Source organism: Dermacentor silvarum, chromosome 1, assembly GCF_013339745.2.
Source record: "Dermacentor silvarum isolate Dsil-2018 chromosome 1, BIME_Dsil_1.4, whole genome shotgun sequence".
In the NCBI taxonomy this organism is placed as follows: Eukaryota; Metazoa; Arthropoda; class Arachnida; order Ixodida; family Ixodidae; genus Dermacentor; species Dermacentor silvarum.
In genome coordinates this window covers 184,586,106-184,599,477 of record NC_051154.1, presented here as the reverse complement: position 1 = coordinate 184,599,477, position 13,372 = coordinate 184,586,106, and the positions used below count along the sequence as shown (strand labels likewise).

At 50.0% G+C, this 13,372-nt stretch overlaps 1 protein-coding gene across 1 annotated transcript in view; it reads right to left on the bottom strand.

Moving 5' to 3' along the window:
* Window positions 1-10,092, bottom strand: part of LOC119435986 (uncharacterized) — a 68,398-nt gene extending 58,306 nt beyond the window's left edge. Inside the window, 1 exon segment of the mRNA XM_049658340.1 lies at window positions 9,624-10,092. The gene's annotated coding sequence lies outside the window, so the exon portion shown is untranslated.
* Window positions 10,093-13,372: the final 3,280 nt, after the last annotated feature.

The window sequence follows — 13,372 nt, the reverse complement described above, 5'->3', positions numbered from 1 at the left end:
GGACTGCAGAGAAATGGGTGGGTAGATTACGGAAGTTGGGAAGGATTAGGGAAGTTGGAGGCACGTGATGGAGATTAGCTGGTGCAAGATAGGCATAATTAGAGATCGCTGGGAGAGGGCGTGCGTCCTGCCCCTCACCCCCCTTCTCCACTGACCACAAAATACTACTACTACTACTATTTATACTATACTGCAGCCACAGCACTGTCGCTTCTGTGGCCAGGTCATATAGTCATAACGTTTTTTGTATATTCGAAGAGAAAGAAGTTTCTGTGATGGCACGTCGACGATGTTGGCCTTGCTCAACCATTCTGATTTGCCCAACGCTACGATAACCTTATCGCACTCCGTTTCAACGCCACGCACGCAGTACGTGATTAAAAAATGGCCATCGTCCAGCCGAGTGCGTCCAGCATTTTTCCCGAACGGTCGCAATCGCCAGGGCGCCACGACTTCGCAGACGCGTCGCGAAGGAAGGCCCTCTGGGGCCGCGTGAGGTCGCCGTGGCGACCCCACCGGTGGCACGGGCCGGAGACGGTGCTCGTGGCCAGACTGGCCTCCTCCTCCCGAGCGATTCGGTGCGGCCGCCCGGGCGCCCGCGTCATTTCGCAACGGTTCTCCGGAACTGGTTCCCTTCGCGGAAATCGCCAGCCTCGTCGATCGTTTCTCCTCGCCGCGTCGTTTGTTCCTCTCGCTGCCCGTAAAACGAGGAAGATTCGTCCCGTAGCGCGTCCACGCCGCCGCGCGGATGCCGCAACAGGCCTTTTCGCGACGACGGAAACGCCCCGCCGCACGCCGTCGCGCGACCGGGCGCACGCACATGGCGGGCGCCCCTGGGCGCATTAGAAGTGCGCATTCCTATAGGACCCCCCCTCATAGCAACTTTTGCGGCCAAAGGAATGCGCAGCCTTGGTTCGCGCAGTTCGCACCATCGAGACCCGACGCTTCATCATGGCGGTTCATGCGTCGGTGGCATGCGCGACACAACGGGTGCGTCGCGACATTTCGGGTGAGTTGCGGCTGATTCCGACAGAAATAATAATAAAAAAAAAACTAAAAAGAAAAGCCGAAAGAAAAGCATATGAAAATCCTCATGCGCCCTTCGCATGCCACGGAATGTACCTTCCACTGTCGGAGCAGCCGAACTTATAAAAGGAACGCGGGACAGAGGTCGAAAGGCCCGGCGGTGACAATGCCGCCGCTTTTGTCACGCGCCCTTATTTTCCCGAAGAATCGAGGGGTCTTCCTTGAAAAGCGCGCTGATGCGAGAGAGCGCCTTCACGAGTTCAGACCCTTTGTGCGTGTCGTGCATCGGGGCCGTGCCGCGACTATGACTTCGATGACTCAACATCGGATTGCGTACTAAGTTTCTTGCACATTCTGATCCCCCCCCCCCCCCCCCTCCAAAAAAAAAAAAGAAGAAATAAACTTGGCTCGCGCATTAAATTCCTGTTCGTAGACTCAAAATTTCGTCCTCCCTTGCTTTTTCTTTTTCTTTTTCCTCTTTTGGCAAATAGAATATGGCCGGTCCGAAGCTTAGTTTAATACCGAGGAAATATCGGGCAATGCTGCCGAGCGCAATCAGTGGAAAAGTAAGAATATAGTACCTCTTGAAGAAAGGCAACGCAGTGGCTCGGGAATTTTCTCATGCGCGATGATAACCGCAGGAAGCAAGGTGGTAACCATTAGAAATAAAAGAAACGCGACAAGGCGGGAGCCCCGTGAGTCGTACAATGTCGACAAAAATAGGCACAAGCCCGAGAAGAGAACACGCGCACCTCTCTGCCATGGAGCCTCGACTGCCGCGTGACCCGCACTCGTCCCGACCGACAGAGCCGTGAGCCGCCTACAAGGAGGTCGTCGTCGCCGATGCACGGCAGCGTCATTGGCCGCTAACTCTGCTTCCCGTTCCTTCCTCATGGAGGTACGCACCGACGGCGGAGACCGTATTGGAGCGAAGCTCTCAGCGCGGGTCATTTCGCTCACTCAAGACATAATACACGCAGACAAATTCAGTATAATGGATCGAAACAATACGGTTCTCACTTTTTATTTCTTCCCTGCAATTTGAACCAAATGCTTATGTACTTGCAATTTTGAAAACTTACAACACGCTTGCATATTTTGTTGTGCTCCTCATAGCGTACTGTTCATGACGCCTTTTCTTTCTTTCTTTCTTTCTTTCTTTCTTTCTTTCTTTCTTTCTTTCTTTCTTTTTAGCACACCTTACTGATCGCCATTTTTGTTGCTTGCTTTTATGTCAGGCCGTATAGGTTGTTGGTTGGTCTTTTTTACACACAGGTAATCAACATCTACGCCCTTGACGTGGAGATAAATGTTGACTGATCTATAGCTTCTTGCAAAATGTACCATCAGACAGTCCGCATGCAACATCCGGCCTTTCTGCATGATGTTTGGGAGTGATCCGGTAGCGGAATCGCTGACCGAAAGGAGCACTCCAACCCCGAGTAATCTTTCAATGGCGGCCTGATAAAGCAACTGCCGGAGGAGAAATCTTGCATGTGAACGAAGAAATGTCTTGCCTTCTACGGAAAGACACGCGAAACACCGGTGCAGATACACTTACCTCTGCGCGTGGGGTCGAAGCGAGGTCCTACGCGATAATGTATATGACGGCGTCAAATTCGTCTTCAGAGGCGGCTCTACACAAAGAGCTCTCCGTGCGCAGCTGCACATCCATCCACTGGAGCTCCTCAACCGCATAGATACAGGACGATGCGACACAAAGAACGTCGCACATGTCGAATTGGAATGCCCGACGTGTCCATATTACATAAGGACCAATGCGCCTGAGGTATTATAATAATAATAAATTATAGAAAAACAATTACGGGGTTTTACGTACGTGCCAAAATCACGATCTTATTATGAGACACGTCGTAGTGGGGGACTCCGGAATAATTTAGACCACCTGGGGTTCTTTAACGTGCACCTAAATCTAGTTACACCGGTGTTTTCGCATTTCACCCCCACCGAAATGCGACCGCCGTGGCCGGGATTTGATCCCGCGACCTCGTGCTTAGCAGCCCAACGCCATAGCGCCTAAACAACCACGGCGGGTAGGCATTATAGACGAACGTATAGTAAAGCAGAAACGATAGGCATTATAGACGAACGTATAGTAAAGCAGAAACGATCGCATGGAGCCCACATTCGCATATCGAGGCCCCTGAGCGGCTTGTGACCGCTGCAAGCTTCGGGCGCCGCTTCATCACAGGCGGGTGACTCCGGCACCTGTTGATCTTCCATCACGAGCCTTCAATATAGTAAGCTGCGAGCCTCTACAACTTGACACGCGTCCATCAGAATTACGGAGGACGCTGCTGAGCCCGCAGGATGCTCCGCCGCGCGTAGTGCATGGAACGGAACGGTGAGTGTCGCCCCCCCCCCCCCCCCCTCCCTTTATCCCGCCGCCAGAGCGCTGCTACGGCCGAATTCCAGCCCGCGGCGGGACGTAATGCTCCGAAATCGCTCGACGGCGTGGCCCCCTTCGTGGCCCCACGGGTGACGAGCGCGGCCCCGGGGAAGTCACGAAGTGGTCGCCGTCTTCTGATTTTTTGCGGCTCCGCAGGCGCTTCCATAAATTAGCGCTTTCGGGCGAACTACAGCGCGTGTCTTGTCTATGCCCTCGCGGAAGATGGGGGAACACTAGAAAAGCGGCGCAGGTTCGAGATTTTCGATGTCCTTGCTGGGCTGAGAGGCGTTCGCTTCTCGGAACAAATATATCACGAACATTCACAAATTTACCAGAAGTGTGGGAAGGGATGAGGGGCCGACGTATACGCTTTGCATGGCAAACGCCCCTTTAGAAGTGACAAACTAACGCGGATCCCTCTCGAGTGACATCCGAAGCGACAACGGAAGCCTGCTATCACGGTCAGACGCGAGCAGCTTCCAGTGATGTGCCCATGTCACTATAGAGGAGGAAGATTTATCACGATAGCGTGAGAAGCAATGACTAGTTGTATTTCCACTAAAAGAGCTCCCAAAATGCAATAGTGAAGGCTATGTTCAAGCGCGCGCACTCGGGGCTGCAAGTGATTATTGCTGAAACGCGCTACCCTGTAGGTCGATAAGCGAAACTCACAAGCAAATCCGGCCTGCTGCTCCATGTTAATCTCACGCTGAGATATCAACGCCTTGCTTTCCCTCTTCGGAGGCCTGCTTTACCTACCGAGAGTATCTGTCGCTCGAGTTTAACGATTCACAACGTGGTCCGGGTGAGTGGAATGTGCACCTAATATGCAGTGCAGCGCAATTATTGTGCCGGAAATATTACGCCCATCATTTATTCTGATTATTATTAATTTCTTTTATTGAGGTAGTAGCAATAAAATAAGGCAGCTGCATGCAGTATGCATGTATAATGATTATATGACCCATTTCCTCTTTCCAAACGACGGGCTAGTGTCCCTGTGTGTGCGCGGATATGCAGGCGGGACACTAGTTAGCACGCGAGCGCATGCAGTGACGGCCACGGAGCGTTCAGAAAACGCGAATGCGTATTCTTCGGGAGACCTTTCGATCAATTAGCACATTTACCAATCCGCGTCAGCAGCTACAGCGTTTTACTTTGTGCCCTGTCACACCCGTTTCCTCCCCGTTAGATTCGTCGGCTTTCACAATGTCGTGAGCGTTGTCTGAATATGCCAAGGAAGGAGCGTGAGCATGCAGGCGTGGTCGTGCGAAGCGAGGCCTCCCGCCGCACTGACCGCGCGCGATTCGAGGGCTTCAAGAGTCGTCCCCGCTCGACGTCCCGACAAGTTTAGTAGGGTAGACGTCAGCAAAGCCGTCAGCGGGCCACAGCCCTCCGTTCTCGTTTCTCATGCTCAGTTCACGACTTTTAGCCGGTTGACGACTGCATACACGTGGACGACGTGCTACCAGAGCGTGCAGCAGTGACGAGTCACTGGAATTCCTTTCTTGCCGGCCTGGCTCCATTTAGACGCGCTTCTGACAACGCCTTTCGTTCTCTCGCGGCTCTTCACGGACGAGAAAAAAAAAAAAAAAAGTACGACGAATAACAAAAAGTGTAGCTCCAACAATTGGTGTCAGTGGGTTGGAAAAAGTCTGTGCTCGCAATAAAGGAGACACAAAATACTGTGAACTCCTTTGTGCGCGGGGAAATAAAATAAGAAAACATTTTTTTTAACTTGCTGTCTACTACAATCGCGTTCGTGGGATGGCGTGCACGTATATTATGTTTTGTCCTGCAAAAACGTCCTAAGGTGAGTAGAAATGTTGCAACGCCGCGAGCGCCGTAGTAACCACGCGGCGTGGGTTCCTTCTGCTAATGCAGTGTAACTAATAAATGCATTGCCGTCTAATATGACGGGATGTGACTAATACAGCCAACGATAACTCCGGCTCTCATTCGTCGGCGCACTAAACACGGCCTTAGTCTTTTCATTTCCCTGTACGACGGATAAGCTTCGTGGCAAATTAGCGACAACTTTGGCTTCTGAATTGAGAAACGCCAAGTCCCACCACAATGCACCAGAAAACAAAAGCCGCGGCGTCATATTGGACAAAAAGAAGTAATAATAACATTTAAAAAAAAAAGAAAAAAAACGGCAGCGTGAAACGATTCCTCGCGATCTCGGCAGCGCGTGTCGCCGTCCCACAGAGATGAAGCAATATACCAGTCCTCCACCAGTCGAGATCACGTGATAGGAGATTGTTGGCGCGCGCTCCGCCAGACTCCCGTATAACCACGGCCGGGAGGCAAACAGCGACCGATAAAAGTTCAATAGCACACGGTGTAGTCCACAAGGCAGATGCGCGCCACAGTCAGAGACGTGACAGCCGTCGCGTATAGCTGCGACGTCACTGTTGCGTCTGCGAATGCGTCGACTTCGTTGGCACGTCTCAGATAGCAGCGCAAGCATCGGCCCATTGTTCCGACCCACGTTGGATATCCATCCGCTGCAGGCTGGGTTACACAAACAAGACAGGTGCCACGGGCAGCGTCGAGTGGCCGGGCTTCCGATAAACGCGCCGAGAGAAATGCCCGGACGCATAGAAAACAACCGGCGACAGGCGTTGTTCTGCGAGCTGAGAGAATCTCGCCGTGGTATATAAAACTAACAGGCAAGCGCAGATGCGTGAACAACGAGCCCCGCAAAGCCTGAAGGGAAAGAATTCGGCTGTAAGTGAAGAATGCGGCGCAGAGCGCGATAACTTTCTTTGAGACGGTCACAAAACGATACGCACACGAGCGGAATGCTCTCTACCAATGCTGCTTCCGCCGAGGCGCGCGTGCCTTGAACAGGCGGCACAGTCGGCCACCAAAGTTTACGGGACATATAGTAAACAGAGCGGAAACTCACATTTGTAGTGAGAACTCATCCCGCAATCGTTTGTGGCACATGTCGCGGAGTCTGGGGCCGGAACGATTAATTGAATGTCTCTATGCTTTCAGCCCTCGGCTCCATGGGCGATAAGGAAAATGAAATGTATATGAGCTTCAGAAATAAGGCCCCCGAGCTCTCCGTGCGCGTCACACTTGAATGGAAGGAGCGCGCGAGCGAAGAATGGAAAGAATAGACACCGCTTAAAAGGCCGACGCGGGGCCGGTACAATTGAGGTGCGGTAATTTGCGCGAAGAGGCTTCCTGCAAATGACGAAGCCGGCCGTCAAAAACAATTTGCGCCGCTAGAGTGACCTAACGCCCCGAATAAATCGGGAATGAAATCATCGCCAAGGTTGCGCCGTCGCGCCGCAACGCGTTTCCATGGCAGCATCTGCGCGTTGCTATCGACGATACGGGCGCGCAGCTCTCGTGTGTGCAGGTCGTGAGTCACCGGCGGACTACTCGTCCATGACGCCAATGAAACACAATGCAGCAGGCGACGCAGCTGCTGGCAGCGCGGCCACCTGCTGCTCCGGACGGGGACACCGGCGAGAGATCAGATCCCTCCGTCGACGTCACTCACTACAAATACTGCTGCGATGCGTGCGCTGCAGATATATGGCTTCACGCGCCTGCTCAGAAGCGTTGGCAACAAGGCCGGGGTTCTCGCTCCCTGATACAAGGCAACATGGCTATCGCTCCACGAATACAGTCGACCCCGGATATATCGATCTCACATATAACGAATTATTGTGTACAACGAACAGCAGTGAAATCCCCTTGGAAATGTTTGTATGATTTTTGTTTTATTTTATACATCGAATCACCTATATATCGAACTGTTTTGCGATCCCCTTTAGATCCGGGTTTGACTGTATTATCTGCAAGTAATAGACAGCGCCAGAATATACACGGGACCAAACGACGAGTAACGAGACAGATTATCTGCTTTTACTGTTTTTTTTTTTTTCGAATAGACTTTCTTTTCTTTTCGTTGTTTGTTTAATCGCCTTTAAGGAATAGCGCTGGTTCGCCATTCTGGTAACAAGACATGACTTCACCACTGCTAAACAGGCGGATTTCTGGAATAGGTGTAAATTACGGGCTGGCTCGAGGAATGGCAATGTCCAGAGTAAAACATTCACTGTTGGACACATGTTGGAGTTGCGCAACTGAGCAGTGGTGAAGTCATGTCTGCTTAGCAAAAATCGAAAGACTAGCATTAAGGTTGAGATGCCCGACCTCGAAGTGTGCTACGAAGCACATCTTCCTAACAGCAGTACGGGTCGATAATAACTGGAACGCCGATGTACTTTGTAGCACATTTTAAGGACGCATATCTCGAAAATTAACTGTTGCTAGTCTCAGAATACAAGCAGACCACTTCACTATATACTGCGTGGCTTCAATTTCAACATGTGTAGTATACAGTGCATAATAAAGTTGATTAGTGAACCTTTTCTAATTAGCTACCCCGACACTGCGATTTCTCAGGTGGGCAATTCCCGTCTGACAGAAATTCATCTGAAAAGGCGGAACAGCGCTATCTTTCGCAGACGATTTTCACAGACCATTTCGCTCGCGTATTGTCATTCTTGTGACTAAGCGCGAAAATATATAAACTCAATAAAGACGTTTCACCTAAAGGACGACTTCATCGGACTATGTCTGAGACAGAACGTCAGGGCAGTAGCGAGCAGAGATTCTCGGGAATGCCCAAACGAAGTGCCCTGCAAAGGAGTACACCGGAAAGTTTTACACCTCTTCATGCGCATTTTCTGTCCCAGTCTTACAACTACCATTTTTACAGTGCAATTAATTTTCTTTCCTCGGTGACGTGAAACACCGGTTGTTTCCCTGCTATGTGCATCAAAGCTCTGCTGACGGGAAAGCATTTGTCATAGAACGGCCAAAGAAGCGCGTGCACATGAGAGTAGGTCGGAAAGGGTGTAATACCGACACGTTATAATTTATAAAGTGTTGGATCTGTAGAGAGATAGTTGTCTCTGTGTGACACATTGCTTCCTGGCTGCTGCTAAAACCACACGCTGCGGCAGCGCCGGTCTCGGACAAAGCTGCCCCAGCAAGGTGATAACTGCTATCAGTAAATTAAACCGAATAGATGCACAGTGCAATCAACGCAGAAATGGCAAGCATTTTGGTCAATCTTTCATTTCTTTGTGCTCAAGCGTTGTATTTATTTCATTTTCCGGTAACCAAACAATGAACACCAAACGTGAGGTGCCATGCATCTCGACAATGATTGCGGATTCAGTACCTGGAGACTGGATGGTACTGACTGCCGTTACCACGGCGCGCTAATTATGAACGCCGAGAGGCTAGCCTTTAAAACAGCTTTGGCACCCTGACGGCAAGGCATCATAGAAAACGACCAAACATACAGCTAAAGAAAATAAAATAGAAAGCGCCGAAAAACAGCGCGGGCCGCCCGTCAAATGCCACCTGAGATGGAGCGCGGCTTCCCCCACCACGGGGCCAAAAACCGGTTTCCGGACAGGTAGGCATCACGGCGGCAAGAAGCCGCCCGCGGGTTCAGAGAAGCATCTAGCCCCGGACGGCAATGCGGTTATCAACTTATCACCTGCCACTGTAAAAGTTTGGCGTCGGCTGTACAACTGCAGACGAAACACAACGAAGATTTATATGAACACTGCGGCGCCACGCATGTCAGGTACAATTAAGGAGGATGGGAACGGCCATGTGGCAAGCAAGTGAATCGCGCCGACGGAGAAATAAGCTCCGTTCCATACCCATTTAACCAAAACAAGAGTTGGCTCTCCGCATAAGCAACATTCTTATTGGAACAGTGAAACTTCGATCGTTGTCCGCCGAAAACAATACGAACGACCGCACTCGGAAAACGATGAGCGGTACGCAGGTGCAGAGGCGCAAAACGCGGAAGAAGTCAACCGCAAGACGAAATGAGGCTTTTCCGTCTCGAGTTAAAGGTTCCTCCACGTTTGCGATAACAGAAATGATATCCCGCGGATTCCAGATGGCGCAATTACAGTGAAGTGGATGAACTCGTGCTCATGCATTACTGCTTCGAGGTGCAATATAGATCCTGCTGGGACGACGATTAGGGAGAGTTGTCACCTTTTGTGTTTTTTACTCGGAAAACAAAACAAGTCTGCCTAGCAAATTGCTATGCCAGCAAATTGCTATGCCATAGTTCTCGCTGGCATCGTCAACCTTGCGCCAGTTATTTCGTGCAACACGATCAGCTTACCTGAGGCTGTCGCTGAGTGAAAGCGGTGCGGCGTGTCCCAAGGAGACACGTATCCAGAGGCACGGAGGTCCATCGCGGTAATTTCAGTACAGAACGAGTCAACGGCACAACTGACAAGCAGAGCGTCCTAGTCCCGTCAAGAGCAGTTTCCGCAGACGCTCAGCCGAGCAGGTGCAGCAGTTCCGATCAGGTAGCCTGGGAGGTGGCACTACGACACGGACAATCCTCTTAGAAACAGCACGACGAAATAAAACCGACCGGCGCACCGGTCAGAATTCGGGCACTTGTTCGAAGAATCAGCCTCGCGCTCTTCTTCGATAGAACGCGTAGCACACACAAACGTTCCGTGAGCGCGGTACAGGGGCGCAGCGCCGTCGGACGGGAGCACGAGACACAAGCGGGACCACTCGCGAGGAAGCCGTGCCGGCCGTGCGCTCGTGGCTCGTACAAGGCTCGTACGCGATGTCACGTTGCCGCGTTTTTCGCCCTCTCCGCTGTTTCCCTTTCCTCAAAATTTCCAAGGGGTGCCTCTCTCCCCGGCGTGCCGGCCCGCGGATTCGGTCGTAGCGCTTCGCCTTCTTTCTCGCACGTGGTTTGTGACGTCAAAATGGCGGGAGCGACAAGCAGCGCCCCGCCGCGTGACGCTTTGGAAGTAGAAAACAGCGCGGCGCCCTTCGAATCTCGGCGGCGCACGACAAGCCATGAGCGAGACCCTCCGCGCAGGTGTTATTTTTATTTCCCTCCTCCCCGGGTGGACTGCTTACCTGTCCGAGTCTTTGCAGCGCGGTACCCCCGCGGGCTCCTGAAAAACCGGTTTCAGGTTGTTTTGCGCGCAGGGAAGAAGGCTGACCCCCAAGGAGGAGAGATCTGGTCTCCCCTGGGCCCGTGGCTGTTTTGGAGTTGCTTTTACGTTCGCGCGCGCGCTGTGTTGTTCGCTGGCTCCTCCTAGACGGCGACTGTAGATGCAGCCGTGCATCTCGGAGAAAGCCTGCTGTGCACGGGAAGGAGGGGAGTAGGAAGTTTCTGGGAGCATGGGGGTTTCTTTCTTGGAAGCACAAAGAATAACACGGGACGGGGGCTTGGGGAAATGGAAGCGGAAAGAAAGGGGAGAATGCAAACGGAAACAAAACAGCCTCTAAAAAGCCGAGAAAAGTTCTGACCTTTGGACACGCACAGAGAACGCAATACAGTGGTGGAGAAGGGAGTGTCACCAACAGAAACTTAATAAAACATGTCACAGTGCCAGTGTTGGACAGCGCACAAATGAGGCAGTAAACACGAGAACTAATGCAATTGCCTTCTCACCGCCGTTTACCCGCTTTCCCGACACGCAAGCACAGCGATGATAAAGTCAGCCTTCCTGATTTGCACTAGAGACGACAACTATAGTGCAAGCTTGTTCTGAGCTTGGCCAAGCCTGTGACTCTGCCGATCACACGCAGCAAAGACCATGCTGCACCACAAGTCGCGATGCACACACGCTCAGAAAAAAAAAAAAAGAAAAAAAAAAGAAAGACCACAGATGGCCGCAATTTGTTTGTTATTATTATTATTTTTTTTTTGCAACCTTGGCATGCAGGCTGAAATCAAGTGGCACTCCTACGTGGGGCTTTTTCGGCCAGTAAAATGCATTGAGACAATTCCACGTTGCACAGCTGTGCTGGAAAGACCTCATGCCGTGGTTTCTAAACTTTTGCAAGTGAGTGTATGAAGATCACGCGTTTCAACAAACACTAGCCAAGAACTGACAAAAAAAAAAAAGCAATTTTTTGAAGGTGGCCGGTGAGGGAACCTGAGAGAAAACAGTACTTAAGCAAAATAATAATAATAATAATAATAATAATAATAATAATAATAATAATAATAATAATAATAATAATAATAATAATAATAATAAATAAGCATATCTCACGCACATGTTGGAACCTACGTGAAGTGAAGCTTCAGTAAAACGGTTGATTAAATTACTGCTACACAACTAGCGGCGATCCGTACAATTGCGTGGACTTGCATACACGTGTATAGTTTCATGCACTCTTCCCGTTTATGAACTACACCGTTGACAAGCTATGCCGAAATGCGAACATCGAATCAGGCGTGAGATGTCTACGCAGCGATGGCACGAGAATGAAGGAGGTGTATCACACTCACTGTTGAGAGAAGTATGGCGGTGACAGCTAGGTATATATGCGCAGAGAAGTACCACACGTATCTAGCCGTATGTACCGTAAGTGTTCTGCAACTATTGTGTCGCAGTGGCACAAACACATTCTGAAGGCCTCTGCTAAGAATGGGCCACGAATGGACGCACACCTAATGGCACATGCCGAATGGCTAAATGAAAGAAAATCAAGCAAACCAGAGAACACGTTAAATACGATGCGCTATCCCATTAAATGTTGGTGTGCTTCAGAGATACTAGGGGGCGTGCGAATAGTGATTATCGAGACCGAATCGAATACGAAATAGTAGTGCCAGAATCGAATCGAATAGCTTTCGAATAACGAACAGGCGTTAACACAATTAACATAGAACGATGCACACATCCTAGTAGTCTCAAAGGTATACGGAGTTTCTGTCATTACATAGTACGCTATGAAGCGTTGTTTATTAAAAGCACAAATGGAGAATTAGGAGAAAAACAGGGCCCGAATTCACAAAAACTTCTTACGTTAGAATTTTTCGTAAGAAAGAATTTTAGCCAATGCAGTTATATCATTAGCCAAGGCGGCCAGCCAATGGCAAAGCGAACTTACGAAAGACAAGCTTTGTGAATCTGGCCCCAGTTTCTTCGCATGCACAGAACTCCTCAGAGAGCGCGAATGATCGCTGTATAGCCTGCAAAGTATGGCTACGTAAGCGACTTAGTCTGCTCCCCTACGCAAGTTCGCATGTTTTATGTCTATACTATGCTCGCGGGGGTGAGAATTTACTGTACTTTTGTTCCAATTTTATGTTTAGTTGGTCACAGTTGACGTTTTGAAATATTCGAAACGTATTCGAAAAATATTCGTACTTACTAATAGTGACCATTCGATTCGTTATTCGTTAGTTTCTAATATTTGCACACCCTTAAGTGATACCCATGAGCCGACATCATATATTCAGGTTTTACGGTATGCTAGTACCAGCGAACGGACTTATAAATTGCTGTATATGCTGACCGCCAGCAATTAAGTGCACCTCTCTCCTGCGTAATAATAATAGAGGAATCCATTTTTTTCCGAGACGCAATCGGAGACTCATCGCGCTAACGAAGAGACACATGGCGCTAACGAATCAGTAATTTAATTGAACCTGAATGGGCCTGGTTCCCACAACATTCTAACAACACAGTCGAGTGCCTTGCCTTCCCTTCCCTTCCCTTCTTTTCTTTTTTTTTTTTTTTTCTTTTTTGTTCCCAAGTGCAATGTGCCAGTAACTTGTACGCAGCAGGCATCGCAGCATAATTTATTCTCGGGGCTTTGCAACTCGGAAGTATTGCTGGTACCTTTGTGCACATTGTGCACAGTCTTAGCAACCTTGACGGCAAAAAGGGTAAATACAAATGAGTTATACTGAATTCGCGATTTCCGCACAAGCTTTCTCCTCGGGGCGTCGTCGTGTTGCAACTTATAGACATATATCAGTGGGTTAAGGGCCACACCCATCAACGGTAGTGAGCCAAGAGGAAGGCCACAGTTTCAAACCGGCTTTCTGTTTCCACCGCCATGTTCATGCATTTGCAACAAACCGCTTCGGCGACGTCT